General features: G+C 39.5%; 1 protein-coding gene and 1 long non-coding RNA gene across 2 annotated transcripts in view; both read right to left on the bottom strand.

Annotated features, from left to right (window-relative positions):
- The window catches only part of pebp4 (phosphatidylethanolamine binding protein 4), a 119167-nt gene that overhangs the window by 79882 nt on the left and 13776 nt on the right, over positions 1-25509 (bottom strand). The window lies entirely within an intron of this gene.
- LOC310733126 lies at positions 4178-11894 on the bottom strand. The gene is made up of 3 exons (XR_014535629.1): positions 11592-11894; positions 11428-11494; positions 4178-4322 (listed from the first exon to the last, which is right to left on the bottom strand). It is a non-coding gene; the product is annotated as an uncharacterized lncRNA (long non-coding RNA).

The raw sequence follows: 25509 nt of genomic DNA, 5'->3' as shown, positions 1-25509 counted from the left end.
AGGAACTCCTCAACTCACTTCCATCAGTATCTGACTTCACTAACACTCTTCCCTTGTGTCTGAATGAGCACAAATCTCCACAAACACACAAAAACAAAATCTAGAGGAACATCTTTCCAGGAGAGTGGAAGGAATTATAAGAGCAAGTTGGGACTAAATGTGGAATGCGAAGCTCAAAAAGCACATACCGTACTTATGACCACAAACAATTCTCAATATCATGTTCCTTTTCAATAATGTGGTTTCCTTTTGTCAGTATTAAAGAACCTAAATACCACCAGCAAATAAATTATCTTCAAACAACTCCAAACATATTTACTAAAGCAATTTTTTTCAATCGCACTGATTAAACAATCAACAACATACTTAAAACACCTACATAATCATGTCCTTCTAACAAGAAGGTTTCTGCCACTCTACTGCTACAAGTAGTCACAGGCTTGCTAGATGGGTCTGGTACTGTAACTGAAGAACTCTGTGACTTTTGTAAGGAACCTGGCTTTACCAGGATCTCTTGAGCCTTTGATAACCCGTTTTTCTGCAGGTTCTGGCGTACTGTCCAATTTAACTGTCTGGCGATGTTTTGAATTGAATGGAAGTCAAGCCTGCCATCTTCCATACTTGCCACATATATGGTGATATCAAAAAGTTTTGAGGCAAATCCAGTTGTTTTCGCTTAAATCCCTCTTCCAGATGCCCTAAAACCTGGCAGAAAAACTTGCTTTGACAGTCTTGCCCCTGAGGATGAATTCCAGATTCACAATGCCATGAATGTCAAAAAAGACGACGAGTTGTAGAGAAGATGAGCTCTTCCACTGTGAAGACTGTTGCTTCCTCTCATGGTCTAAACCAGGCGTCATAAGTACATTTTGACCTCCAAATCCTAATTTTCACACAGTATGACTGAGAGGGCCATCACATATATTTGTTAGACATTTGTCAGAAGCTCCTTATCCACAGCGACTAACATTTATCTCATTCCAACAGCTGAGCAGCTATAGGGTTAAGGGCCTTGCTTAGGGCCCCAAGAGCGGCTGATTGGTGTGGATAGGATATAAACTTACTGTACCATTATTAGATCCAATGCCTTAACCACTGAGCTGCTATGTTTACATGCCGTTTGTTGCTGATCTTCCGGGACTTGCTCTCTTTTGCACAATATTCTGTCCAAATCCTTTGGTCACTGTTCACTTTATTTTGATTGCTGCTGTTGTAGAATTGCACAATTCTGTTTACATTTCTCTGTTTACATTTTTCTGCTACTGTGCACCTTATTCTGTCACGACAGGTTTTACTGGCAGAGCTATTGCTGTTTTTATTTTTTATATTTTGTGTATTGTCCTGCACTGTCCTGTGTCGTCTTGCACTGTCCTGTGTCGTCTTGCACTGTCCTGTGTCGTCTTGCACTGTCCTGTGTCGTCTTGCACTGTCTTGTGTTGTCTTTGGCACTGTTTGCACCAGTTGCACACATGCATTTTATGTGGCGTGGATCTTAGTTACTGGCCCTGTGTTCTTCTGTTCTGTGACTGTTGTTTTATGTTGTTTTATGTAGCACCTGGGTTCAGGAGGAACGTTGTCTCATTTCACTGTGTACTGCATCAGCTATATATGGTCGAAATGACAATAAAAGCTTTTTGACTCTCTTGACTTGGCTAGTGTTTGAGGATGGGTTTTTGGATCAGAGGCCGGATCTAGCCAATAGGCAACACTTTGTTGATTCTGGATAAAAAAATAACCCCAAAAGAGCCGAAATGTTTACTGAATTTGAGGTTAGGGTTTAAATTCAGTGTATGGCATAATATAATGTGTATTAATACTGATGGAGGATGAATACTTTCGGCTAATTGACTTGCATCGCTCCCATTACCAGAAATCAGAACCCATCACCGAGTCTCTACACGTGAGAAAGTTTGACTCGATGCCCTGTGTTCAGGCAATGTTGTGAGAGATGAGCAGCGGGCGATGTGTTTGTTTATGGCAGCAGGAGTCAGGGTTACACTGCTCCCAGTGTTGTCGAACGTTAATGAACAGCGCGCGTGTCGCCAACAGCCTTCCCATAATAACTATAATCTGCGATCTCTGTGGGCTGAAGTACAGGCGCTGTACAATAAGACTGAGCTCAGGAAGCTTTTACTGTTGGAATCTGAGTCATAAACATACGTCTGTGTTTCCCCTCGACTTGTTCTTTCTCTCTCGTTCTCTCTTGCTCTCAGTTTCTCTATTATTATTATTATTTCTTTTTGTTTGCCCAAAGAACAAAGTTTGTGGACACCTGACCATGTTTGGTGCGTGTTTTTTATTTTGACCCTCATTTAGTCTTCATTTACTGTTATAATAGCCAGCAGTCTTCTGGGAAGATGTTCCACTAGATTTTGAAGCGTGTTTGGCGGGATTCTTTCAGACACAAGGGTGTTTGTAAAGTCAGAGACTGATGTAGGGGGAGGTGAGGACAGTGGTGGACAGTAATAAAGTAAATGTAAAATTAAGTAGCTTTTTCCCGTATATGTATTTTACTCAAGTGTTTCCGTCCTGGAGATTTTACTTTAAATATCGTATTTTTTACTCAACTAGATTTTGTAAAATCAGTCGTTCCTTTTAATTTATGAATGAAAGAAAATAAAAATTTTACTTTATGAATTTATTAATAGTGTAGTGAGTGAGGCGACACACAGAACATGTATGTGTATATACAGTACAGACCAAAAGTTTGGACACACCTTCTCATTCGAAGAAGTTTCTTTATTTTCACATAAAGAAGGCATCAAAACTATGAATGAACACATGTGGAATTATATATGGAATTATATACATAACAAAAAAGTGTGAAACAACTGAAAAATGTCATATTGTAGGGTCTTCAAAGTAGCCACCTTTTGCTTTGATTACTGCTTTGCACACTCTTGGCATTCTCTTGATGAGCTTTAAGAGGTAGTCACCTGAAATGGTCTTCCAACAGTCTTGAAGGAGTTCCCCGAGAGATGCTTGGCACTTGTTGGCCCTTTTGCCTTCACTCTGCGGTCCAGCTCACCCCTAAACCATCTCGATTGGGCTCAGGTCAGGTGACTGTGGAGGCCAGGTCATCTGGCGCAGCACCCCATCACTCTCCTTCTTGGTCAAATAGCCCTTGATGCCTTCAGTGTGACTCTACAATTTTCATAGTCATGAAAATAAAGAAAACTCTTTGAATGAGAAGGTGTGTCCAAACTTTTGGTCTGTACTGTATGTATATTTGGGCTATAACATGGGCTTAAGTAAAAAAGTAGCCTTTACTACTACCTGTTTTAGTGTCACGCTGGTAACTGGACCTCACGTCATGTTAATATTAGGGCTGTCAATCGAGTAAAACATTTAATCGCAATTAAGCGAATGATTGTCATATGTTAACTCACAATTAGTCGCACATTTTAATCTGTTCTAAATGTACCTTGAATTAATACTTGGTTTTAAATACTCTAATCGACATGGGCATGGACAAAAATATAGATGATTTACGCAAATGTATGTTTATTTTTAGTGAACCATCCTTAACATAGAGCATGAAGACAAAATATAATTATAAATGTTAATTCAAGTAATTATGGTGGTTTAAATGACGTAAATTATCAGGAGGCCAAACGGATCCTTTGCTGTTTCCACACGGACGGTTAACGAGGTGATACCGGAAAAACTGTACCTCTAACTTTTAGAGTTTATTTAAAAGCATTATTATTATGTCTGTAATGCAAGTATACAATAAGATTCAGGTTGTTTTATTTGTGTCTGTGAAAGGGATGACAGAGATGGCAGATAGCGCCCCCTGCCTGTTTTTTTTTACTTTTCAAACGCACAGCATTTTGTTGTTATTATCAATTATCATGAGTGTATGGAAATTGATTTGATTTGATACTTGCCTCATCAGAAAATGTTTACTGATTACTTTTTCGGTGGATTTGATTTATTTGTTCATATCTGAGTCAAGAAAGCACCTCGTGAATAAACGTGTTTCGCTGAAGGTTTCAATTTCGCCACATTTATATTTATTTATTTCTATTCTTAATTAAAACGGTCAAACAGAAATGCGCTCTGCATTAATCGCGCGTTAATAAATTAGTGCCGTTCAAATTAATTTGCGATATTTGACAGCCCTAATTAATATATTAATACAAAAACAGAATTTTTGTACCTAATGAATGCATCCAGGCTGAACATCCACCATACTGTATAGGACACAAGCAGAGAAAAGATGATAAACGGGTGATCAGGAATGTTTACATCACTGAGTCCTTCTGTCTTATCCACATTAACCCAAGACGTTTTGTTGCCCTCTGCCTGTTCATTCTAAGCTACAAAAATACAAAAACAGCTGTTGGCCAGAGTGCTGTACAGAATTTAAGCATATAATAAAATACAAAATATACAAAAGTCAACATAGGACACGGCAACAGATATTACACTAAAGTTATGCCAGTGTGCTTACTTATGATCATACGCAACAGTAAATAAATACGATTTAAGAAGAGACTTCAAATCAGCGTATGTTGGTGCAGTTCTTATATAGGGTGGCAACTTGTTCTATAACTGTGGAGCAGCCACGGAAAAGGCACGATCTCCTTTCGTGTCCTTGGAACGGTCAACTGAGGACTACTAGTTGAACGAAGTTCTCTAGAGACATTACATTGGAACAGAAGGAGATCAGAGATATAGGATGGAGCCAATCCATGGAGACCCTCATAAACAAACAGCAGTGTTTTAAAATGAATACGGAATTTAACTGGAAGCCAGTAAAGAGAGATCAACACTGGTGAAATATGTTCCCTCTTCCTTGTTCCAGTTAACAATCGAGCAGCATCATTTTGGACAAGTTGAAGACGAGACAATAGAGACTGTGAAACACCCAAGTACAGTACGTTACAATAGTCTAATCTGGATTACACTCAATAAGAAGAAAAAATATTGATCATTTCACCAAATAGATTAAAACTAAAGTAACAAGCCTAAATGTGGGTTCAATATGAGTCCAATACTCTAAACGTATTGTTCAAATCAGATACTCGAAGGCTTTCTAAGTCATATTGGAATGGGTGACTTGTAATGAAGTACGTTTTTGCAGTAAGGCATTTAGACCCTCTGAGTAAGTGGACGGTTCCTCAGGTTCCTCTCAGTCATTGTGCCCTGAAGTACTGGGCACTATGTTGTAGAAATGAGAACAGACCAAAATTGATGTTGTGGCATTTGTAATTGCTAGTGAGCAAAAAAAAAAAAAAAAAAGAACTCCCAAAGTTGCAAAATGCCTCAGAATTTTTCAACAATACGCACAGTCAGCAATGCTGTGAAAAAAAAACAACACTAAATTCGTGATACACAAACAACAAGGTGCCTGGATGTCTCGAAACACTAACTGCAAAAACACACCACCAAACAAAACACCACTTATCTATATTCTTTTACCTTAATATCACGTAATCACACATGACGGACCGACACTGAGGCGACAGGCCCAGTTAACAAACATGACCGAAAGAACGCGATATGAAAAAGGAAGAAAAAAAAAAGAAAAAAAAAAGCACTTTAGAGAGCATGTGTTGAGCACACAGATTGCAAAGCCATCCTCGACGGAGAGAGAGAGAGAGAGAGAGAGAGAGAGAGAGAGAGAGAGAGAGAGAGAGAGAGAGAGAGAGAGAGAGAGAGAGAGAAAAGTCTCCCAAACTGATTATGACACCTCTCTTGCTAGCCCATCAGAGCCGCTAAAGCTAACGCTAGAATTCACAGGCACTGCATGTATCGGCGCAGAGCACATAGCTTCCACACACTCCTCTCCAGCACGATTAATTATGGCTCTTGAAACTACAAAAAAAAAATTGTCACTCGTGGTTATGTCCTGTCTGTACCCGGTTCAGGGCGGGATGATGACACTGACGCCATGCCTGGCCACGAAACAAAAATGACCCGTCACTGACACGTGTGATTGACGGAAAAAAGTGAAACTCGATCTTATATAATATAATATTAAGACAATAAAACAGTCTTCGATGCCTGGATGCATTGTCTAAATAAACCTTTCCTAGTAGTAGCAAGTCAAGGCAAAGTATTTCAAGATCAGGAAAACATTTTTTATCTTGGAATTGCCCCAAAATGCTTTGACACCCTTGGGTGGGGGTTCACGGTACGCCTGCGTTACGCCGGAGGTTCGCGTTGACGTATCTGGCGAGCAGATGAAGGCCGTGTGTGTGTGTGTGGAGGGGGGTGCTCACACCAGCCCACCCGTCTGACAAACGGCACCTTGCTGATGGGCGAGAAGAGAGAAAGGGAGAGAGAGCGTCAGGGAGCCCTCACGTCTCGCCGATACTCGGCCCGAGTCAAGACGTCAGAAACACCGGCACCAGCATTCACAGCTCGGCTCAGCCAAAAGCGAGGAGGAACAGATGGAGGCTCACAGAACATATAACGCATACATACATTTCTTACCAGGCTTCAAAACGCGTCCTTATTTAGCGACTAAAAACGAGACAGAACGAAGCAGCCTGTACTGTACAATAATTGTGAAAAAAATTGAAAAAATTAAATGATTTAAAAAACATTTACTGGAATCAATACACAGTATAAGAGGCTTCAAGGCAATGTGGGACTTTTTATTTTACAGGTATAAAAATGGATGCTAGCATGGCGGTACAATGCTCAGTTGTAAGTTACTAGTGTCCTATTAATGGCAGGCAGCGCACATGTCGTAGGCCAATCCACAGACCGGTAATCAGTAGTGCACGAATTGAAACAAACCAAATGTACTTGAGGTAAAGTAAAGAGTTCTTTACTCCAGAAACAGTTTACAGTTTCGTTTAATTGAAAATACCAAATTATTTGCCTTCAACTGTATTCAAAGTACTGTGATTATTATTATGACTATAATGTTCCTATTATCATTTTTATCACAAGTCTCTTTGCTTAATCAACTCAGTTTATGTGAAAAGACTTGAATGGTCAATTAATAGAATGAGATTAATAAGTTAACCACGGATTGATATCTATTTAAATGATCATGAGCCCAAAACGTTCTTATTTAACTACTTTAAAAAAGATTAGGCCACGGGTGTTGCGGAAAATCCGAGTCAGGAATTTTCATTTATTCCTCTCTGAATGTTCTGCTTGCTGTTGAACTGACACTGAACTGTACGTTGGTGATGAGTAGATACCACCAAGCGCCAATCAAAACGAGTTAAAAACAGAGCGCGTGCTCGACCCTGATTGGTGGATTGCTGTGTGTTTGACCAGTTCGGTTTTAATCCACTTATAAATAAAAAAGAACGACTGATTTTGCAAAACGTTGTTGAGTAAAAAGTACGATATTTGACTTTGAAACGTAGTGAAGTAAAAGTCTCCTTAAATGGAAATACTGCCATACAGCCCACCACTGTCTAAATCAAGATGGCAGACAACATTGCACACATGGAACAGCGTGTGGAGATGAAGCTTCTTGTGAACGAAGGCATAGTACCAGCGGATATTCACAAGAACACTTTAAGTGCAGTACGGTGATGAGATGCTACAATGCAGTAAGACATTTGGTGTAAATGACGATCCCGGTCGTGGTGGTTCCCTGGTGAGGGCATGAAGCAGGCAGTCCGGATGTGGTTCAGGCGTACCATATTTCTTCAGTTAAACGCTAGGATAAGTTTATAAATGTAGCAGTAGTTGTTGTAGTATGTCGAAAAATAAATGCAGTTTCCACTGCTTGGAATTTTCTTCTTTTATTTTACAAACTCAGAAGTATCGGTTTGACTTGAACGCCCCTCGTATTTTGCCTAGCACTCGAGAACAAAACGGTACGCACGGAAAAACAAGAACCGGCGCAGCTTCGGTAGCAAAATCCTCTCCGATCACATTCCCACGTTTATGCAAATGATTCAGCCGAAGCCGGCTTGCGGACCTGGGAGACTTGGGGAGGTCAGAAAGTGCAGTTTAGAGAAAAATATAAAAACATAATACAGAGACCAATAGATGAAGACGTATATGTTTATTCTTCTCTTCAACTGTAAAACTGATCAGTCTCAGATATCATCATTTTCGGATTTAAATACCGGACCTCGTGCTTGTCCGATTGATAAAAGGTAACTCGTCACTTTTCAGGATGGGAGCTCAGTGGTTAAGGCCCTGGGTTACTGATCGGAAGGTCGGGGGTTTAAGCCCCGGTATCTCCAAGCTGCCACTCTTTGTGTTCCAGAGGTGCTGTAACATGGCTGACCCTGTGGTCTGATCACAGCTTTCCACTGGTATGTACAGTATATGTGACAAATAAAAACATCTTATTGTATCTTATCTTATTAAGTCATATCAAAGGGTGGTGTAGTGTAGCTTAGTGGCCTTTGGATCGGAAGGTCACATGTTCAAATCCCAGCACCCTCACCAAGCTTCCACGGCAAAGCCTTTAACCCTCGACTGCTCAGTTAAAAATGACAGTCGCACTGGATAAGGGCATCTGCCAAATGCCGTAAAATGTAAATTTTAGTCACATGTGCGGATTTTTATGGGCCCTCAGCTGCTTTAAAGCACACAAACACACACACACACACACACACACACACACAAGCGAGGAAAGACAGTGCCAAAAATAGATCCGAGATTAAAAGGCCAACAAGGTGGAGAAAGCTTCAGAAAAAAAACAGAGTGAGGATGAAGATATATTTAACTCTGTGTGCTTCTGCAGGAATAACGTCACAATGGTTTGCGTTATCAGTGCGAATGCAGATTTTATGGTCACTGGGTTGTACTTGTTTTCTTTTTTCTTCTTTTTTCTTTTTTTACACACAGTCTTTGTGTCCTCTACCCTGATAAAGATGCCACAAATAATGCAGACACTCAAGAACCCACCCTGAACCACAACCCCATGAGGGACAACCGTCATTCACCCAAAACTGAGCCTCTTTCCAGAGCTGCACATCAGCAGGCCTCCTCCCGTCTCGCCTGTATTTAAACAGGGAACGCTGTTTTTGGATCATTACCTCAATGCCTTCAGTACGGAACTATATTTTGCTATGTAGAAGCTGATGTTTTGGGCTGTGTATTTATTTTTGTATCGAATTCGATGATTTCTTCTGTAGAGATTATTCACGTCCATATTTTCATAGTTTTTCGTTCAATCAGTGGCATCAGTCTACGTAAGATTGATCTTTTTCAGAGAGACTTATAATGATCTAATTCATACAAATAAGCAGCAATGGGGTTAAGGGCCTTGCTCAGGGGCCCATGAGTGGCAGCTTGGTTTGGCTGGAATTTGAACTAAATGTTCTCAGTGAATTTAATCTGATGGTTCTCGCTGAAGTTTTTTTCTCAGAGAAAAGCTAAAGTAAAAATCTTTGGATTTATTCAGAACTAACAGAAATGTATAGAACGGTCAGGAGGTCTTATGGCCTACGGTTTAATCAGGGTGACATTTATACTCTTGGTTCTTCTTGTCATTTGGATTGATTTCGATTTTGGTCACTAGCTAAGGAATACAACTGTAAAAAAAAAAAACAATGTACCAGATTATGAAAGTAAGTCAATGATTAAAAAGTTATATAAAAACGAGTCAATCTATGAACAATCTAAATTCCGGCCCTCGCCTATAGTCACAGGGGAGGTGATAAGAGTTTGAATCCCAGCCACAACAAGCTGAGCCCCTGAGCAAGGCCATTAACCCCCATAGCTGCTCAGTTGAGTTAATGAGATAAATGTAAGTCGCTCTGAATAAGGGCGTCTGACAAATGCTGTACATGTAAATGTAAATGTAGTCACAGAATGTGGGTAGTATAAAAAAAAAAGGGGTTCGCCAATACTATTTCCTTTGCGGAGTGGCTCATTGTGAGGGAGCTTAGAAGTTGAGACACGGCTTTCTCTGTTAAAAGGCACCAGTTAAGGTGGTTTGGACCTCTGTCTATTTTGACTCCTGGACATTGCTTTGTAAATGAAGATCCCAGGGCAGACTGAGGACTAGATGAAAAGATTATATTCTTGCTTGCTTACACCATTCACCTTCACTGTTGTTTTCTGTAAAGCTGCTTTGAGACAATGTCTGTTGTGAAAAGCGCTATACAAATAAACTTGACTTGACTTGACTTGACTTGCTCTTGTTTGTCCTGAGAGCCTCTGTGTATCCCTGTGAAGAATCTGGAGGACGTAGCTAGACAAAATATGTGAAATAATAATAATAGTAATAGTGAAAAATTTGTCCTCAAAGTTATGTGTTAGAAGCAGGATAAAGACGACTAGATGACTCCAAAACTGCAGCTCTTGTTGGGGGTTTCCAAGTATGCAGTGGTCAGTATCTATCAAAAGTGGTTCAAGGAAGGAACAGTGGTGAACCAGTGGCAGGGTCATGGGCTGCCGAGGCTCATTGGTGCACAAGGGGAGCGAAGGATGGACTATGTGGACGAGATATATATCCATATATGTTTATAGAGCCATCCCACTTTTTTGTTGTACCAGGTATCTAAAATAGACATATACAAGAAAACGTACAACCCGGAGCCAGCTGACAAGGACCTCTGTCTAGGTTGACTCCTGGGCATCTCTGGGAATGGAGATAAGACCCTAGGGTAGACAAAGGGCTAGATGAAACGATTATATCTCTTGCTTGCCCCTTCAGGTGGCAGGAGGTAGTGTAAGGTCTGGACATTTCTAAAAGGAAATGGATGGACGAAAGTATGAATGCATAGTGAAAAACATTGTGTACTTGGGAATTTGACTCATATTGAACGTAGGCTCAAAGATGCACAAATCCACGACACCAAGATGCTTATGAAAAGCTAAAACACATTCGAATTGTGAGGTTTTAATTCCTAAAACTCATATCAAATTTTACACCTGTAACACTGCACGAACCAAGATCAACACAACAACCTCTTCAACATGCTAAAATAAAACAATATCAAACAAGTCAGTCAAAAAAAAAAAAAAAAACAAGACAAAGAAGTAAAGCAATCTTTCAGAATGTTACCTTCAATTAACAAATACATTTTTAGTATCATGTCACAAACCATCAGTATTCAATGGACAAATAAAATAAAAGTAAATCATTTTAGATGAAACATAACCAAATTTTCAGAGCTGTCTGATTTGATGCACCTCTCAGTCTCAGAGAGGTGTGATATTTTTATTTAACTTCAACCAAAGCTGGTTCTTAAAAATATATATATATTTCAGTCTTTTTTGGACTGAAAATGAGGCCGGCGGCGCTAAAAAGTCCTCCCAGGCAGCAGATGCGAGATGAGAGTATAAATGACATCAACATTCAACAGGAGGTACAAATTGTAATTGGTAACGCTTATTGTCAAGTTAAATAGAGTGAAGTAAAAAATATATATATTGAAGCATAAATGTAGTATATGGTGTATATTTGATACTCAGTTAAACTAGAAAGTAGCAAAAGAAATAACTTAAGTAATGGAATGAGGTACATTTATTTATAATACTTACACTAAATACAACTGGCAACCCAACATACAACCTGAATGGGTCTGGGTCACAATTCTGCTCGAACAAACTGCAAAGAGTAAACCGTAGCTCGTTTCAGTTCCAATGTTGCATGAATTCATTCACCAATGTTGAATTTTAGGAGACAGTAGGATAAAAATCCATACCTGTTATAGTATGGCTGCTGTAGCAAAGAGTAACATTTTGATTTATTTTCAGTTTGTTTGTTTTTGTCTTTCTGTGGATTATGGACCATCTCAAGGTCAATCAAATGGCTTATCGGCACTGAATATTTCATTTCACAAGCACGCAGGTTTGCAACGCTATCACTCTCCATCCTACAGCATGGATTTCTCGCATCTCTCTCATGTCTTACTTTCTTTCTAAAGGTCTCAGCAAACGCCTGAGGTCTGAAAAACTCACTGCGTTCTCTGGAACATCTGGGATCTGCTTCTCCGTTAAGGCAAGTTACGGGACAATAACCCTAGTCTTTTTTTTTTTTTTTTTTTTCGCAGAGAAAAAAAAAAGAAAAAAACGTGTTTTTAAAAGCAGAGATTGAATACGTTCCACACAAAACACCAGAGAGGCCAGGATCAGCCTGGCGGCAAACACGAGCGCTCTGTGTCTCGTACTGTGAAAGGGTTACATCCGCATGCTAGGCTGAAAGAAAAAAAAGGGGAAAAAAATGCTCAGACACATGGAGAAGCACAAAATCCTGTTGAGCTGAGCTGAGCTGAGATATCCTATGTAGAAGGAGCGCTTCAAGGCACAATTAGGATTTTACGGAAGAAATCCACATTCCTGCACACACAGAAAGTCATCTTTTTATTCTTCTTTAAGCCGCTGTCAACTCACCTCCCTGTCAAGGAGAAACCTGAAGCAGCTTGAGATAGAGGGGAAAAAAAAACAAAGCCAAAAATTATGGCATCAAAGCGAACTTCTTTATTTTGGGTAAAAAAAATATATTTAACCCCCCTAGTGAAGGTTAAGGGGGGGGGGGGGGGGGGAATAGAAAGGTATTTCATGTAGAATTTGCTTCCAGTTCATACACTTTAAAGAGGTGGGAAAAAAAGGAGCATCAGCAGTTTTCAGTGAATCAAGTCAATGAGAGGAAACGATCTCTAAAATTATTGTATAGATATCTGTTCCAACAGATAAAATATGAAATGTGGAGTAAAAAAAAAAAAAACTTCAATTATGTGAATTTAAAAGCAAAAATGTAAGAAGCATCAGTGGATTAAAAAAAAGGGTTTGATATATAGCCAATGGTACGAGCAGCTACTGATGCTATGTGAAACGACCGACCAGTTTGATTTAATTGAACACAATGCGAATAAATTCAATACGGTACAATGCAAAAAATATGATGCGATTAAATTGAATATGGTGCAGACGGTTCTGGCAAAAATACTTACCTGTGTATAGATAATTATGAATCTTTATTGTCTTGAAAACTTTAGCCAATCAGCACTTTTATAACCTGTTTTCTAATTCATTTAATCAAAAGATGTAAGAATGAGCACATTTTATCTCAAAGCTCGATAATTTTCCAAACTGTATAGACCAGTGTAATAAAATAATAATTAAGAAATAGTCTTTTAGCAGTTTTTTGCACTTTTGTGCCAATGCACTGATGTGAATTGATGAGTCCTACCATCCATTTTATATATATATATGTGTGTGTGTGTGTGTGTGTGTGTGTGTGTGTGTGTGTGTGTGTGTGTGTATATATATATATATATATATATATATATATATATATATATATATATATATATATATATATATATATATATATACAGTACAGACCAAAAGTTTGGACACACCTTCTCATTCAAAGAGTTTTCTTTATTTTCATGACTATGAAAATTGTAGATTCACACTGAAGGCATCAAAACTATAAATTAACACATGTGGAATTATATATGGAATTATATACATAACAAAAAAGTGTGAAACAATTGAAAAATGTCATATTCTAGGTTCTTCAAAGTTGCCACCTGAAATGGTCTTCCAACAGTCTTGAAGGAGTTCCCCGAGAGATGCTTGGCACTTGTTGGCCCTTTTGCCTTCACTCTGCGGTCCAGCTCACCCCTAAACCATCTCGATTGGGTTCAGGTCCGGTGACTGTGGAGGCCAGGTCATCTGGCGCAGCACCCCATCACTCTCCTTCTTGGTCAAATAGCCCTTGATGCCTTCAGTGTGACTCTACAATTTTCATAGTCATGAAAATAAAGAAAACTCTTTGAATGAGAAGGTGTGTCCAAACTTTTGGTCTGTACTGTATATATATATATATATATGCCTGACACTGTGCTAGAAAAGTTCCCAGTGCAGTACAATTGTTATATGGACACATCAGAAAAATAAGACAATATCCAGCCATTGTGGACATTAAACCAAAGCAGCAGTGTGCTCTTTGGGCAGTTACTATGTTTGGACATTGTCATTTCAAGTGTCTGCACTACATGCCCTGAGGAGATTTAAAAAAACATATTTCTGCTGTCTCTGACTATTTTATCACTAGGCATCGTTTTGTTATATCCGAAAGGTTAAACCCATCTACAGTAAGTGAAAGAGCTGTGCATCTTTACGACAGACAGCAAATTGAACTAAACGCAGCAGTCATGTAAGAATGTATTTGACCAGCAGTCATGTATTTTCTATGTAGGAGAAAAAATAAGAAGTGGAGAAAAAAGTATATAATATGGTGAATTGTAGGGATGTTTGTCCTTTATTTAATTCCATTGGACATTTAAACAGATCTCTTAATCAGAATTGTGATACTGTGGTTTATTTTCTGGGGGCATGGGTGCAAAAAGCTTTTTATCTCCATTTTCTTAATATGCATTAATGCATTTGTGTTTATTTTTTTCATAATTTTATAACAAGCGACTAAAAATAGAAGGTTTTTTTTTAGTAATATACCTTGTCCTCAAATCACACAATAGTATTCAAGTCTGGCTGTGTTTATTTTATCTCCATAGGTTTAATCTGAAGTGGCTGCTGAAGAGCTCCACTGTATTGGCAAAAGTTTTCCAGAAAGTTTTCCATTCCAGATTCTTTCCCGAAATTGGTTTTATATTAATCTCCATGGTAATATGAGAAGGCTTTCCATTAGATTTTGTTGGGATTTTGTTTGAGCATTAGTAGGGTCAGGAACTGATGTTCTGTGAGGAGGTCTGGGGTGCAGGTCATTACAAAGGTGTTTAAATGGGTTTAGTTAAAATCATGTATTTTCCATATTCCGCATAAATATTTCAGAAAAAGCCAATAAAATTGTTCTTTTTAAACCACAAAATCTGCTTTCCCCAAAGTGTCAGACTACTGATTTGTGATTCAGTGAACTGTGATTATATCTGACAGAACATTGAATTCAGCAGATGTTAATATGTGCAAATTATTTTAATCTAATAATCCAATCCACAGTCTAGCCCTAACCATAAGTAAAAATTGAGCTCCATTGTGGACTTGTAACCCTTGACCCTGTGCTCTTTATTGTCAGTGCGACAAGAAAACTTCCTTCCGCAACACAAATAACCAAATAAAGTTTTATAACTATTCACTTCCTCCATATTTGCTATCAGCCCTAAACATAATCCAGTTCAAATCCAGGAAAGGAATGAACATTCTGATAGAAGCATTAAAAAAACAGCAGAAAACTCTCACTAGAGATCCGGGAAACTGAGAGAAGGTTTATTGATGGAAAAGAAAACAACAGAGAGAGCAACAGTTGGAGTGCAGCTTTAAAGACAATAAAAAAAGTAACACCCAGCTCAGCAGGGTAGAAAGGAGGCTATATATAGTAAAAGCAAGCTAACTTCTGCCCACTTGTCTTCTTTAGACGGATGCAAAAAAAAATAATAATAAAAAAATGTCCACATGATGTTGCAAGTCGTTGTGTTTTGTGGGGGAAGAGGAACAGAAAAGCATCTCAGTCACTTCAGGGTAATGCAAATGACTCTAATATGTTAAGAAGATTAAAGTGGATAAATGTCGAGATAGAATTTATTATTTTTTTATTTTTTGGAAAGGCACATAAACCTCTATTTCGGAGGTGGGAGGGGTGGATGTACGTGAGTCAGCTCAGGATAATCGACGTGCAAAAAAACCCCAAAACAAAAACAAACGCTGCACGATTGGCTGAGAGAAACTGGGCTTATTTGAGATTTTGTATTTTAAGCTTCTCGGATGTAAGACCGTCCTACTTCTTTCTTACGATTTTCTTTTAAAACCACCCCTCAGGACAACAAAGAAGCTCCCCGGCAGACACGGGTCACAATTCCTTCACACTTCCTTTCCTGAATTAGGTTTGGTTGTCTATCTAAACTTGCGTCAAAAGCGTTCTCACTTTTTTTTTTTTTCTCAGTCGTCGTTCCAAAAAACCCGATCACCCACCCTAGTCTGGAAACTGAAATCGAAATCCAGAATTTCATAACGCTGTATAGAATTTAAGGTTTAAGGCACCGAAATTAACTTCAAATAAACTTTGAGTGTCGTTTGCTCATTGAACCTGAGGATTTGTTGAGTCGAGTTATACGACTTCCTGCTGAGTGTTGGTTAAAAAAAAAAAAACTCTCAGAGATTCACAGACGCCACTGCAGCGAAATCTGCGAGTGTGAAAAATCGGAAAAGGAGAAACGAAACAAAAGATCGCAAACGGATTAAGACGTGACGCTCGTAACATTTTCACGATTTCCAACGATGTCTGCTCCGTCTCTTATCATGCGTCGCATACCGTTTGAGGAACAAAGCGAGGCGAGATCGGAGTTCGCCTTCAAACAGGAAATCGTCACATGCACATATGAGAGACAGAAGGAATTGAGCATGAAAAAGTACGGGATTAGAAACAACCTGTTGTCGTCTCATGTCTTATTCCTTTGGGTAATGCTTCAAATTGGATTGCGATTGGTTGATCTGAAAGGCAGGCCGAAAAAAAAAAAAAACACCCCAAAGGCCTTTTGGATTTCCGTGAATTGTTATAGGATGCATGATGATACCCAGGTTTTATATATTATGTGGTACAAAAAGCTTTAGACGCCCCTTCACACCTGCTAGTCAGCTTGCTGAACCTATTCCACGTGGCATATGCTGTAATTATTCAAACCAACGGCAATGCCAACAAAAAAGGGAACAAAGATGCAACCTCAAACATTGGCAATGTAATGTAGATATTATGATATTATGATAAGTCAGCTTTCCCGGGATTCGTGGATATTGCGATATAATAAAAAAATAAAAAATGTTTTTGAATAAATATTAAGCTACTTGTCTTGAAACTGGATGCCATGATATTTTTGTATCATATCCCAAGTTGGATTGATGTGAAAATGGATTTGGGAGAAATAACCTAGCGGAGTTCATCCAATCACAGAGGACATGAAGATCAGACTAAACAAGTGATTTGGAAATCATGTAACTAACCAACGGATATCTGCTTTATGTCAAGTCTGGTCTCAGGAATGAGTTTAGTCATTTATTCAATTCCATTGAATTCAGTTTTATGTCTATAGTTCACAATGGACATTGTCTCAAAGCAGCTTTCCAGAGAATAAAAAAACACTTATATTTAAATGTACACACCACTTTAAGGCACCACCTGCCTAATATCGTGGTCTTCCCCCTTTTGCTGCTAAAACAGTCCTGCACCATCGAGCATTAACAGCATTATGTTCTTCAGCAGTTTGAGCTACAGGAGCTCGTTTGTTGGATCGGACCACACGGGCAATGTGTGTCAATGAGCCTTGGCTGCCCATGGTTCATCACTGTTCCATCCTTGGACCACTTTTGTTAAATACTGACCACTGCAGACCAGGAACATCCTACGAGATGCTCTGCCTTCACAATGGCTTAAAGAAACACACCAGGAATGAATTCTGCATATTTTCGAAAGCATCATTTTCAGACCAGGTGATCATACAATCTATAATAAAGAAGATTTTTGAAAAATCAGAATTTTATTATTAAGACTGAACTTGTGCGAGCAATATTCACATTTTTTCAGGACTTCCCATTTTTTTGTCGAAACCACCATCCTGTCAATCTGAATCACACTTTAGATCTGGGACATCATCATCACCGGATTCATCCCTTTCGAACAGCAGCATATTTACGGCTTAACTCGTCTATACAGGCACGAAAAGTCGTTCAAATACGATTGGGCAAATCCCCCTAAACAGCTTGAATCCGAGTGACATTTTGTCCTCATTTCTGCAACAGTTCTGCCAGATATGATCCATCATCTCCAGTTAACGCAAGTGTTAATTACTTAGGCTGCTTGAGCCTGGCTCCCGATGCTCTGCGCTCAAGCAATTCTCCAACAAATGCTCGACAGTTTCCAGGCTTCGTATAAATAGAAATTTAATTTCTGTATGTTTATCCTGACATCTTCAGTAGCAAAGGCATATTCCTGAGCGAATTGATTATTGCCTCTGTGAACTTCAAAATACCCTCCACTCGAAGCGGGCACGGAGACCACAAGCCGATCCTTTCACGAGGTTTATGCAGGTTTACGCAAAGACGTATTCTTAACCATTTATTCTTAGGCTTTTTCAACGTCAACCACATTATCTCATTTTGCACACCCCCACACTAATCTTAAGGGCATGTCAAAACACACTATTACGAACAGATGTGTCTTTCACAGACTCTAATAAATGATGTTTTAAGACCAACTGTTGTGCATTGTATCATAACAGTGAAAGCTAAGTCTCGGTTACAGGAAGACCCGCTGGAGCTGAGATAGCTAGCTGCTTTATTTAGTCTTAAACTAACACAAAAAAACGTGTATTAAAATAAAAACGAGCAATGAAACAAAAGAAGAATAGAGATCAAGGTGTAGTTTGTGAGGAAACGTACACGTCTAGGGAATTGAATTAGCTGAAAGGAAGGATAAGATGGCGAAAGAGCCAAAGACTCTAACTCTAACTGATCGTCAAATTTCATGTCACTTATCTGGGTCCTTTCTTTAGATCATCAAAAAAAAAAAAAAGGAAAGGGTTTCAGACTTTTTAAAGGTTATCAAGTTTATTTACCTTCGCTTTCGCAAAACGAAAGAGTTGTTTCGGCTGCAAAAACAGTGTTTGACAGCGCAATCAGGGGGCACCAATGCAAAAGATATGCAGTTCATGTATTACATACAGCCAGGATTATATCAGGAATGGATGAGGATGGGTTCCCTTTGGAGTCTGGTTTCTTCTCAAGGGTTCTTTCTCATGCCATCCCAGGAAGGATTTCTTTTCACGGTCCTCACTGGCTGATAAACGTATAATTATGATGAACAAACTTTTCATTCATTCATTTTCTCCCGCTTATCCGTAATCCGGGTCACAGGGGCAACAGTCTAAGCAGGCCCCCGCCTTCGACTGCTGCCCAATCCTCACAGCACCGTCCCTTACGGTCCCTCCTGCAGGTGGTGAGCCCACGGGAAGGCGGCCCCACGTCACTTCGACGTCACGGACCTTGATATTTCCCTCGTAAGGGACCCCCGAAGCATAGAGGGTTAAGGGCCTTGCTCAAGGGCCCAAGAGTGGCAGCCTGGCGATACAGGGGCTCGAACCCCAGACCTTCCGATCGGCAACCCAGCGCATTAACTGCTGGAGCCACCACTCCCTCATGAACAAACTTAAAGGTACTAAACTAATACACTCTTTCATACAACTTTTTATAACCTCGTTATCTCTGTAAAGCTGCTTTGAGACAGTGTCCATTGTAAAAGTGTCTCAAATAAAACTTAATGGAATTGAATGGAATCGAAAGTGATAGGATTCCATCGTGTTCCATCACCCAGCACTTTGTAAAGAAGCGATCGGATTTAGCTGGACCTTCACCAATTTGAGAACCATTTTGGAAGTTTAAAAGCTGAAATTTTGTCGAGTTTTTTAAAGGTCACTCAGCAACAAAACAAACATTAAACCACCTATTTCATAATGTTCCCTAATTGTTTATGTCCATGTCTCAGAAAACCCAGCTGGAAATCTTGTCTTTGCTTCGGTAGGCATTTTGAAACCCACAGAAATTGTGTGATTTGGATGTTGTTTCCCAGCAACAGGAACACATTGTCAGTTAAAATCCAGCATGAAAGGCAGGTTGTTATACTACAGAAAAACAATAACGAAGTCAGGATAAAGAGCTTCTGTAAGATCAGGAGAAGACACAAAATTGTTTTCAGGTCCAACCAGAAGCAGCTACAAAGCTGCAGGACTGGGAAAGTGTCTTTAGGGGGTACGGATCAAAATTCTGGAACAAGGTCAAACCCCCTACTCAGACCTCTGAACCGTGTTTCAGTCCTTGACTTGCTAAACTAGCTGAAACCTGAAAGAACTTGAATCTAACCTCAATGAAGTGTTAAAGCTTTTTCAGAATTTGGTTTACAGGAGGAATATAGAAATGCAGAATATATTCAATGGTCAGCTGAAATCAAAGGATGTGGAAATCAGCATTCTGTTAATTATACATCTAATGGAATACCACTGAATGCACAGTCAAAGTCTTGATCTGGAAATAACATAGTAGAGATTATTATTATTAGTAGAGAACTTCTAACAATGGACATTGTGTTAAAGCAGCTTTATGGAAATGAAGGGGTTATAAAATGATGTATTATATAAGTAAGTTTGGTTTGTTATTGTAAGTTTGCAGCACCGTTTCTAATCATAAGCAAACTAGGCGGTCACCTAGGGCGCAACCAGCTGGGGGCGCCAGGAAGCGTCCCCTGCCCTGCTTTCACCCTTGCGAGTTTTAAAATTAAATTACATGCACGTCATCTGTCTTAAGCCCATGGCGCTAATCATATGGAACCATTGAACACTTTAAATTACCTTAAACTATAGGGACAAACGTAATGGGACACGTGATCTTTTCTACAATATGTGGTTCTTCTCCAAATGTGTGTGGGGGTCATTTGAATCTCGCTGAGCTGCCACAAAAGGCTAAAAATGGCCCTGTAAGTTTGTACCCATTGAGTGAGCCAGTGGCGACTGAGGAAAGGAAAGGAGAAACTCCCTGAGATGGCATGAGGAATAAGCTTTTAGAGGAACTAGACACAAAAGTCTATGTCGTTGTTTCTTGGTGAGCCTGGGCCATCTGGACTTGTAATCATTTATAATAAAATTATATATAATAAAAAAAAAAAAAAACATGCATTCTCTTAAAATTATTTACAAAAATTACATTTTGAATTGTAGCTCAGTGGGTAAAGGTATTGGACTCTGGATTGGAAGGTCACAATTTCAAATCCCAGCACCACCAAGCTGCCACTGCTTGTACAATTCCCTTACTGCTCAACTGCCCAATCGTAATAAATGTATGCCAAAATGCCATAAATGAAAACCAATATATAATGCTGTAGGACTAAAATCCGATAACCATGGTGTCAGCCTTCCGTGTAATATCTATCTATCCAACGCAATCATGTAACATTACTGATTCTAAATTATGGAAATGACATGGCAACCAAAGTCCACTATCTCCAATGATTATGAATAACCACTTAACTGTGGTAATTTATTACCGTGCTACACATAACATCTTGCTGAAAAATCCACTTCCACTTATCGTCACAGTACTTAGTTAAAGCTCCACTTTGCACATTATGCTTTTATCACTTACACGTAGAGCTTTTATCAGTAAATATTATAAAATGAACAAAACCAGCGGAGTACTTTCGACATTCTATGGATATCTAAAGGATATGTTCTACAAGAACAGAAGCCGAATGTGCAGGAAACAGAAGCCCTGGGCTACTGATAGAAAGAAAAAAAAAGAGAAAAAAAACACAGGCAGGAACACAAGTGAAGAGGTAAGGGAAAAGGGCAGGAGCAAAATGAGGGAGGCAAAAATGAGCACATGGAAGAGGTCAGAGCTACATGGAAAGAGAGATGGAAAGCGGGAATCTGTGATGGAGGTCAAAGCTCAAATGTTACTGGTACATGAAGTTTCACTGCTGACGAATCTTCGGGGATATACAAGAAGTGCCGTGCGATGGGGCGAATTTGCATAACTGTCTATAGAGCTAATATGGTTGTTATGGTCTGTGAGGAAAATGTATTCAAACGGTTTCGTAAAAAATATGCACAATAAAGCTATGCTAGAAAGAAGGTTACTCTGAATGGGTCTACACCAACCAGGCATTACGTTATGGCCACAGATCAGACATTATGACCACCTGCCTAATATTGTGTCGGTCAACCTTTTTGTTGACATAACAGTTCTGACCCGTCGCACATTAACAGCATGAACTTCTTCAGCAGTTTGAGCTACTGGAGCTCGTCTGTTGAATCGAACCACACGGGCCAGACGTCGCTCCCCACGTGCATCAATGAGACTCGGGCGCCCACGATCCTGTCGCCGTTTAACTGCCGTTCCTTCCTTGGACCACTTTTGATAGATACAGACCGGGAACATCCCACAAGAACTGCAGTTTTGGAGACGCTCTGACCCAGACGTCTGGACATCACAATTTGGCCCTTGTCAAACTCGCTGAATTGTTCATGCTTCTAACACGTCATCTTTAAGGACCAAATGTTCACTTGCTGCCTAATAAATCCCACCCACAAACAGGTGCCATGATGTAGAGATAATCAGAGTTATTTATAATGTTATAATGTAAGAATGTTATGCCTGGTCGAGGTATACTGTATTGTAGGTTTCTAAATCAGCACCGATCAGACTGAAAGGCTAAAGCGCCGCTGCATCAGTTTATTTCGGGAGAGATGAAGCCATGGCTTTGACTAAAGTTAATTGAAAACAACAACACAACCTCAGCATGGTGTAAAAAGCTGCAACATGGATGCTAAAAGCATCGGCAAATCATTTCCTACTTCATAGCCCCAAAAATTAGGTCGAAAGTTATGCAATTTTTTTCTTTCCGTATCAGACTGAAGTCAAAAGCAAAATAAATCCCATCAAACTAAAAGCAGCTAGAGAACAGGATGGACTGGAATTGTAAAAGGATCTCAATTCAATATGAAATAAATTCGATTATCATTATCAAGTTGCTCCTGTTGGATATTTTCCCTTTAATTAAGGCCCAGCAGTGAAAGACCCTCCAGAAATCCTGCATGGGTGGACGTGTGGGTTTCCCTGGGAAAGACACGCAGGGTCTTCCGGAAAGGAACCCCACCTTCGGATGGCAGATAGTATACGCCGTGCCAGTGCCAAGGTAGCGTGGGTGAGTGGGCAGCAGTGCACCGAGACGACTAGCAGCCGTGGGCACTGCCAGGCTTAGCGATGAAACTGCTGCCCGTGTCGTAATCATAGGCAGGAAGGAAGGGAAAAAAAAGAAAGCGGAGATTCACTAAAACAGAAAAAGAAGGGGGGGTGCATTCAAATCCTCTCTCTCTGAACGCCCCCACACAGGTTTAAGCAGAGCGTATAAAATCATTCACAGAGAGAGAGAGAGAGAGAGAGAGAGAGAGAGAGAGAGCGAGAGAGAGAGAGAGAGAGAGAGAGAGAGAGAGAGAGAGTGAGAGAAACATAGGAAGACAAAAAAGGAGCTCAAGCGAGAAAAGATACAGAGGTAGCGGTTAATACAGCTACCTCAGAAGATCGCATCCTGGCACTTCGAATTACTGTAATGGTATAAAAAACCTTATCTCTGCTAAGAAGCAAATAAAACAGCCGTGCTGACAGAGGTCTTCAGAGACTTTTGACAGCCCTCGGGGACTGGCTTCTAACAAAAAAAAGAATTTCAGTGAAAGGCAACCAGTAAACGACCCACTAAAACCAGCACAAGTGAAAATGGAAAAAAAAAGTCTCAAGTCTTGAGACTTTAAAGTATAAAAAAAGCTTTCAAACTGAATCTACATTTCAGCCAGCATTAACACTTCCACCTCGTACCAATTCCAAGTCTGTTCACAACATTCAGGACATTGACTTCAGTGCCAGTTCTGGCTGGAAGTCCTCGGACTTGAACTTGAAAGCACTGAAAGAACCGTCCTCTATTTGCTATTTGAGATGTATTAACATGTTAATCAATGCGAATGTTTTCCTGGCCATCTGATCCAGTTCTATTTCTGTTCTGATATGTCTGTGGGTGATGCGATTCGCATCTCGATGTTATACATTAAAGATATATATGGAGCAGCTACTGATGCCATACCGATCCGATTTAACACAACGTGATTCAAAGCAATACGATGCAATGGAAAAATACAGTACAGTATGATGCTATGCAATTTAAAATGGTACAGATAATTCGCTTATATCTTCAGACAGACCTAAAGTGCCTTCTAACGCATGGCCCTTTCACAAACACGAGAAAGAAAAAGAAAAAAAGTTAAAAATGAAAAACTGATGTGGAAGATGCAGCTCTACCTCTGCCATGTTAATCTGTATTCTATGTCAGCGGTCCCCAACCTTTTTTGCGCCACGGACCAGTTTAATGTTTTCACGGACTGGCCTTTAAAGTGTGGGTGATAAATACAACAAAATAAAACGACACGACTGTCAAAAAAACTGGTATTTTCTAAATATAATAATAAACGTTAATCCACTGTGCTGTTTTTTGTTTATTTTGCTCGCTTGGGGGTTTGAATTTAGCGGTAATGTATTATGTGTTTGCAGGCGGAGCCCCTTTAAGAAGGTAGCGGATGTATGTAAGACATGTGACTGAGGCATCAAGAGTGAGTCATAGACAGATGTGGCGGAGAGAATCCGATAATTTTACAAAATAAAACCGTTCAGAATCAGATAATAAATAAAACAGAAATCATTTAAGTTATGAATTCTTGCTGTGCAGCCTGGTACCAATTGGCCCATGGACCGTTGCCGGTGCGTGGCCCACGGGTTGGGGACCACTGTTCTATGTGACTCTCAGGACGTGCCTCTTCTCCGTAGTGTTGCGATACGTCATATTCACGTAGCAGCGAAAAACGGTTTAGCGGCGAGAAATCGATCTACATATCAAATATTGGTCACTTTTTTAAATAACACAAGTATAGTGCATCTAAAAATTATTATATAGAAATAAATCAATTTTTACAGATACAATTATGTAAAAAAAAAAAATACAGTGCATCATGACACAAAGGCCAACTTGCCGATCGTTTTGTTTACAAGAAAACGTGTGTTTTATGCAATCTTGCTCTGTTAATGGTGTTTTGCGGTTTTTTTTTTTTTACACAAATATAAAGAAGAGTTAACATGTATTGTCCCTCATACTTCATGAAATGGAACATTTTACAGTACACTGGAGCTGAAACGCTTGTTTTTACAATGAATCAAAAGCAAATCGAATGAATTACATAACTCAGCTATTGTGGTTAGAAATGTGTAATGATTCAGTAATTCAGAAAAAATGAAAGGAAAAGATGTCATACATTATATTATGATTGACAGCCTATAGGTACCTGATCTATGCATTGCCTATCGAATGAGAACGCATTTAAAATGCTAATACCTCCTTCCTGTGTATGTCAGGAGCACAATTATTTGAGAGCACACAAAACCACACAATCAAAACCATTGAACTGCACTGGAAATGCTTCTATAGCTCTCTCTCTCTTTTTTTTTAACAAAAGCCAACAGCGAGGGAGCAACCTAAATCCTGTAATTTCACTGTCTATGTCAGATCAGAGCGTCAGATTCACTGTGAAAAACCGCCAACTGACAAAAGTCATTTTTATTATCTCTGTGCGTCAAAGATATTTGAGGATTTGAAACATGGCACAAGCGGAACACCACAAGTGTTGGTACACAGTATGCTGCCAATTATCTGTTCCCCAAACTGAGAACATGTGGTATCATTGCAAGAGACAAACCAAGAGATTTTAACAAGGATTTAATACATTACCATGACTGCTAAGAATTACACACACTTCATTTACTGTTGTTGTTTTTTGTTTTTTTTTCCTGGCATATGATCAAACCTGGAGTAGCTCCTTCTTGTTTTGTTTGAAAGACATTTCAGAAGTTTGGGATTAGAGAAAAGATGTGTGATGGAGGAGAATGATGGTTTTGGCAAATGACTGCACTTTACATGTTGGCGTGTAACAAATGCGTTGCGACGCTTGGATTAAACTGCGTCTCTCTTTCGGAAATTCACATCGGAGGGATATCGCTGGAAATGACTATTGCTCCTTAAGG

The sequence above is a fragment of the Silurus aristotelis genome, assembly GCF_946808225.1.
Source record: "Silurus aristotelis genome assembly, chromosome: 11".
NCBI classification, from domain to species: Eukaryota; Metazoa; Chordata; class Actinopteri; order Siluriformes; family Siluridae; genus Silurus; species Silurus aristotelis.
This window is presented reverse-complemented; position numbering and strand designations above follow the sequence as displayed.